A 7,285-nucleotide genomic window follows, 5' to 3' on the forward strand; every position below is an offset into this window, starting at 1 on the left:
TGTTTTAGCTATCCTGAGTTTTTGTTTTGTTTTTCCATATAAAGTTGAGCATTGCTCTTTCAAGGTCTATGAATAATTGTGTTAAAATTGTGATGAGAATTTCGTTGAATCTGCAGGTTGCTTTTGGTAGGAAGGCCATAGGCCGTATTTACTATGTTAATTCTACAGATCCATGAGCACGGGAGATCTTTAGGTCTTCTGAAATCTTCTTCAATTTCTTTCTTCAAATATTTGAAGCTCTTGTCATACAGGTGTTCACTTGTTTGGTTAGAGTTACACCACAGTATTTTATATTATTGGTGGCTATTGTAAAGGGTGTTGTTTCTCAACCTACTTATCATTTGTATATCGGAGGGCTAGTGATTATTTTGGAGCATGCTGGATTGCTGAAGCAGACAAGTGGACTTCCTGGAGGCAGGCCACTCGTTTTTGCATGGCTTATGGATGCGTGTATCCTTGGCTTAGGCAAAGCGCCCAGGATTTTGCCTCAAAAGTGTTTATTGTTGCTTTATTGCCTTCCTATACATGTCTCATATGCCTGATATAATGCAGTTGAGCATGAATAGCCTCTCACTGCCTATAGCATAATATTATTCCTCTTTAGGAATAATAATCTGCCCAACTCTCTCTGTTGAACAGATTTCTTGCAGATTATTTTCAAGATGTATCTTCATGGCACAGTGCTTTTTAAACTAATTGAGGATTTCATCATCCCTGATGATGATTTTAAGGAATTTCTGACTTGATTCAAGTAATTTTAAAGCCCTCCTTCAGTATTTCAAAAACTTCTAGGAGCTCTGTGAACCTCCATGTGTCAAACACTTGATTTACACTAAGAGGGAAAGCAATATGAAACAAATTCATGATCAAGAAACTACATTTATTCTAGGTTTAGTTCAAGGATAAAGCCCAGTATATACCAAAAAGACCATATGACTACAGAAACAAAGAATAAATGGTGAGCTATATGAGACAAGACAGATGCCTAAACCTTGACATTAAAAAAAAAAAAACTTTCTTTGAATACATAACATAAATTTGAATAAGAGAAAGTTAAAACTTCTGCTTTAAACTCTTAGTGAGTATATAGATAAAACCACTGCTTTAAATTTGTAACAAACAAAAGTATTTAGTAAGATATAGTTCTAATGAAAGAACTTAAAATCAATAGTCCTACTCTAACTCCCTTTTCATGTAATGATTTTGTCTACTTTTTTATTGTATGTATTTTTGAATGAGATAATTTTTTTCATATAGAGAGAACATTTTTGTTAGATTGTATAAAAATCCAAGACAGAATTAAACAGTTGTTTAAGCCATCTGTTTTATCCAAAAATCTGTCTGTCTATCTGTTTATATGTCTGTCTCTATATGTTGTACATATGTATGTATATATATTTGTATCTGTATATTTATGTATATGTGCATGAAAGGTATCTGTGGGAGCTTTCTTTTTGTCTACTGATTATATGTGTGCATGTGTATGTGACGTTCATAAAAATCGGCTTGCTTTGTCTGCCAAATGTATATTTTCGCATGTTTCTAAGTTTACTAGGCTTAATAAGTGATGAGAGGTCCAAAGCCTTTTATTGCCCTTCTTAATTAGGTCTCTAGCTTCCAGCAAACCACTGTTCACTGCTCAGCCAGCAAGCTAAAAAGAGCTGAAGTTTTTCTTTTTACACCTCTTGGCTCACCATCTAGGCTTAGCTGATCAAGACCTCCTGTCCTTAACAAAGATTCTCAGCTAGAGAGCTGTTTTGGTGGGGTGGAAAGCTTAAATAGTTTAACTAATAAGCCTTCAGACCCTGAATCTGAAGATCCAGGGTTCAATTCCCTGTTACCTCTCCTTTTTTTAAGAGTTACAGTGTAAATAGCAAGGCCACCAACCTGGAACTTTTTTTTTTCTGTGAAATTTTTATTTATTTATTTATTTATTTTTATTAACTTATTCATATTACATCTCAATTGTTAGCCCAATCCCTGGTATCCTCCTATTCCTCCCTCCCTCCCACTTCCCCCCTACTCCCCTCCCCTATGTCCGTGACTGAAGGGGACCTCATCCCCCTTTATATGCTCTTAGGGATCGAGTCTCTTCTTGGTAACTTGCTATCCTTCCTCTCAGTGCCACCAGGCCTCCCCATCCAGGGGATGTGGTCAGAAATGAGGCACCAGAGTTCATGTGAAAGTCAGATCTCATTCTCCACTCACCAGTGGAGAATGTCCTGTCCATCGGCTAGTCTGGGTAGGGGTTCGAAGTTTACTGCCTATATTTTCCTTGGCTGGTGCCATAGTTTGAGCAGGACCCCAGGAGGAGTGAAAGTATAAATAAAAAGGCTACAAGCCTGAAGGATTAAGAGTTAAAGAGAGAAACACCAGCCATCCACTGATATTCATTGAAGCTGGTCTCTAGCAGTGATTTTTTAAGTTAGTTTTGTATCCAGCCACTTTGTTGAGGATGTTTACCAGTTGTAGGAATTCCTTGGTACAATTTTTGGGGTCACTCATGTACACTGTCATACCATCTACCAACAGCAATACTTTGACTTCTTCCTTTCCAATCTGTATCCTCTTTCATTGGCTTATTGCTGTAGATAAAAACTTCAAGTATTATATTAAATTGATATGAAGAGAGTGGACAGTTTTGTCTTGTCCACAATTTATGTGGAATTGCTATAATTTTAAGGGTCTGACAATTGCTGAAGGAAGACTCCAGACTCAAATACTATGTAAATACCAAGAGCATTAATTCTACAGATACAGCCTATTTTCAGGGGTCAACCATCCATACGAAATGGTGGCCACCCCGAGGAAGAGCTTGCAGCCTCTTTTAAAGACTTCTGGGGAATTCTGTCTGTGGCTACATGACTATTACTGGGATTGGTCCATCCCTGTGGATGTGGGCTGGTGCTCATGGAGGCTACATGACTCGAGCCATGGGCCTTTTAGCAATGTCCAATCCTTTTATTCCCATGAGTATTGTTCCATCTCAAATCCTTGAGTGAGATTTAAGGACTGATATTGGGATTTTAACACCATGAGTTGAACTCTAGAGATACAACTGGGCTCACTCTATCTCCTCATTCACTCCTGTCTTTATGTACCTGAATTTCATTTTTGATGTTATGACTTCTGTCCAGTATACAAGGGGTTGCACTGTGCCCTCGAAACCATAAATTTAACAGCATTAATGTGGTCTTGGACAAACATGAAATAAAGTCTATCATGTAAGGAGCAGAAAGCATGACCAGGAGGAACAGAACTAGGGACCTATTTTCTGGCATGCCAATAGGTAGCCATTCATCCCTTATGCCAGAGTTTCTTTTGACTCAGCATTTCAGCCTGTTATTTGGTACAATGGAGGACATATTCTCTTCTGGAACTGCTTCCAGCTGACAATAAGGCATTGTTATCAGGGCCCAGGAATGCTGAAAAGCAAGTCAAAGGCTAGGCAATGGGGCAATTTTCAGAAGCATCTGATTAGCCAATCTAGTTGAAGAGACAGAGAGCAATCACATCGGCTGGACTGGTTTATATCAGCTTTCAGCAAGTCCAGATCTCAACGGCTTGGAATCCATAGATGATCCCTGGATGGAGTCTGTGGATGGAGTCTGTTAGCCAGGTGAAAATCTGCTGAGACAAATATAGACTAGGGACACAAGTTAAAACTGACTAGTAATTGGAGAAGTTGAAAGATCCCACAACCAAGGGGAAAATCCAATTTTTAAGAACAGGTGGATACACTTATCTGTAGTCCATTTGATCTGTGGCATGTGGATCCAGGCTTTATAACTTTTTGTTTCCTGAAGCTTATATGAATTGTAGTTTACAAAAGAAAGTATATTAGCATTACCATTGTATTAAGAGCATATTTTATAAAAAGCAGTTAACAGGTGTCTGTAAGACAGCAGGAGTAGACTCATGTCTTTGAGACTTAGTTAAAATTATAGCTTTGGATTAAAAGCATAAACATTATTTTCTTAGTCCAGAAGGCAAGATATGCAGATTGGTCAGACACGCTTTTAGCATGATGAGAAGCATCCTTAAGTCAATATTCAGAAAACAAACAAAGGGAAATTGAAATCCTAGCCTTGCAACTAAATAACAAGCTGTCAGTGCCCCTACTGGCTTATCAGAACTCTATTGATCAATGTTAAAATTCTGAACTTTTGAAATCTTATAAAAAATATAACAATAGTATAGAATGGGGAAATCTCTAACATTTTCCATTTTTTATGTGTCTTCAGTCACTTTCTTATAGCTTACAACTTGCATTTATGTACCTTAAAACATCTTAGGGCAGACGCTGCTGTCCCCGCTCATCGCTTGCTGCAGCCATGGTCAACCCCACCGTGTTCTTCGACATTGCAGTTGATAGCGAGCCCTTGGCCCACGTCTCCTTCGAGCACTTTGCAGACAAAGTTCCAAAGACAGTTGAAAACTTTCGTGCTCTGAGCACTGGAGGGAAAGGATTTGGATATAAGGGTTCCTCCTTTCACAGAATTATTCCAGGATTCATGTGCCAGGGTGGTGACTTCACACGCCATAATGGCATTGGCAGCAGGTCCATCTTTGGGGAGAAATTCAAGGATGAGAACTTCATCCTGAAGCACACAGGGCTTGACATCCTGACCATAGCAAATGCTGGACCAAACACAAACGGTTCCAAGATTTTTACCTGCACTGCAAGACTGAGTGGCTGGATGGCAAGCGTGTGGTCTTTGGGAAGGTGAAAAAGGGCAAGAGCATCGTAGAAGCCATGGAGCGCTTTGGGTCCAGGAATGGCAAGACCAGCAAGATCACCACTTCCGACTGTGGACAACACTAATTCTTTGGACTTGCAGGCATCTTACCCACCAGACCCACCTTCTGTAGCTCAGGAGAGCACCTCCACCCCATCTTCCCCCTGTACCCTGTAATCTCTGCTCTGTTCCATATTGTCCTGATTCTCCTCCCAACTTTAGCTGGATTGCAGAGTTAAGTTTATGATTATGAATAAAAAGTAAATAGGAAAAAAATCTCAGACCCTTAAATCTTAACTTGCGTTTACTAACCTTTCTTAGACCCTCAAACACTTTCTTAAAAGCTTTTCTTCATGACCTGTATTTCCCAATCCTAGAACAACTTCTTAGATCCTCAGACATTTTCTTAGATCCTTACAACTTAAACTTTCATATCCTCAGACCTTATATAAACTTTACATTTTTTTCTATGCAGTTATTCACCAGGAGACACAGGCACTCAACTACTAGAATCATTCATTGAAATGAAGGAATAGTAAAAGATTACATTGAGATGTGTTTACCTTTCAACATGAAGACTGTGAGCAAGGCAAATCTGTTTGCCTTTTTAAAATAAGAGACTTATTACCTAGTAGTTTTAACTACCTATGAATTGACTAATGAACTAACAAGGAATCCAATTCTCTAGCTGTCAAGTTATCATTAGCTTAGCCATCAATGTGCTCAGAGACCTGAGAAGGATAAATTGTAACTTAAATGAATTCGTGTATCAATTAAACTGATAGAAATAATTAGTCAGTTAACCACCTAGACAGTTGTCCCAGGTTCCTGTGGTTTTCATGGCACCAGGGGAAGAGAAAGTCTGGCATCAGGCACAGAAGACAAGAGGCTGCGTCTGTGGAAGAAGAACATGAAAGAAACTGACCTTATCTCATTTTTATCAACATGGGTGTTAAGTGTGTGCACAGTTCAGGCTGGGTCCTAGCAGTGGGTAAGGCGTTGGTGGCAGTTTTTTCCAGTGGTTAGAATACCATAATTCGGAGGAAAATAGGGCAAAAGAGGGAGGGAGGGAAGATACAAGTGAGGAGATAACAATAGGAATGTAATCTGATTAAATTATTAAAAGTAAATAAAATAAATTTAAAAATAAAAAAGAATGTCCTTTGCTGAAGTCATGCCCAAATCTTCTTGGAGACTTTGGAGTATTAATGCTAGGAGTCTCTCTCATAATAAGCTTAAATATATTTAATGCCATATTAAGCAGATCTCTGACAAGCTTGAGGGTTGGCATATATAAGTTAATCTTTGTCTTTAGTCATCTGCTCTAAACTACACCTTGTAAACACAAAACATAATGTTATGAATCTATATTCTGCAGATAAGTGTTTAAGGACCACATCTATCTCAAGTAGACCTAAATTGGCAAATTTGTTTATAGTTACTTTTTGTTTAACTTTGGAAACAAATGTAGAGTACTAAATAAAGTTTAATCTTGTAATTAACTGCATCTGGTTATTAGTATAACTTTGCATACATCTTTGAACTAGTATCAAAGCAAAACTTTGAATCATAGATACAGTTTATAGAGAGACTGGCAATTCTGCTGATCCTATCATAGTACATCATTACAGACTGAACAGCAAAAGCTTAAAAGATATAAGTTGCACTTGGCTCTCAGCAGAGTACTGAGTGCAGTTGATGCCCTCAGTAAAGATGGTGGTAGGGCTACAACTCTCCCACAACCAAGATGTCTAACAGTCATGTGAATGCCTTTGGTTGAAATGACAGTGAAGTTATGGCTCTGTCCTTTTTATCCCAAAATCAGCCATGTGCTGTTAGAGGCTGGTGGTGGGCAATTTTAAAAAATACCCATATTCAGAAAACAAGGCTAAACATATTCCTGAGGCGCTGATTTTTAACCTTTTTGAGAGTGAAGGTAGAGCATAATCACTGAGTTCTAACATTGTAAACAATTGAATGTCTCTAAAATTAATATATCCCAACTTAAAATATGTTTAGAACCACCCACTTCCAGGGTCAATAATACAGTAGCTTGTTAATCTAAGCCAGCCTTTATAACCTTAAATTTTTACCATCATATAAAGAATATTTTGAACCAGAATTGAATCCTATATACAATATGTTGTAAGAATATATCTTTGAGTGTCTATAAAAATTTATACCAATTTAAAAATGAGACTTGTTGCTTTCTTAGTCTAAAGGGGGAAAAACAGCAAGCAGAGAGCTCATTAGAATTTAGAAGATTTATACTTGTCCTATTCCACGTGGCCATCTCAAGATGGTAGATTAGATCATATGGAAAACTGCAGACCATGTGGCCCACATGGTTGCTATTTTAAAACATCTGTGTTTCTATAGATGTTACAAATGCGTGTGCACACATACCTTAAGATATATGGGCTGGCAGTGCAGCTAATACCTGTTGGGGGGTGGTCTGGTGTACTTTGATGCTAATTACTGCTTACAGTCTCTGACCCACCTTTTGCTTAATAAAAAGCCATCCCACCTGAACAAGACAAGACAGA

The 7,285-nt window shown here is 38.2% G+C and overlaps 1 pseudogene; it reads left to right on the forward strand.

Annotated features, from left to right (window-relative positions):
• Positions 1 to 4,334: 4,334 nt before the first annotated feature.
• Positions 4,335 to 4,825, forward strand: LOC127198378 (peptidyl-prolyl cis-trans isomerase A-like; annotated as a pseudogene).
• Positions 4,826 to 7,285: the final 2,460 nt, after the last annotated feature.

Source organism: Acomys russatus, chromosome 2 (assembly GCF_903995435.1).
Source record: "Acomys russatus chromosome 2, mAcoRus1.1, whole genome shotgun sequence".
Classification (NCBI taxonomy): domain Eukaryota; kingdom Metazoa; phylum Chordata; class Mammalia; order Rodentia; family Muridae; genus Acomys; species Acomys russatus.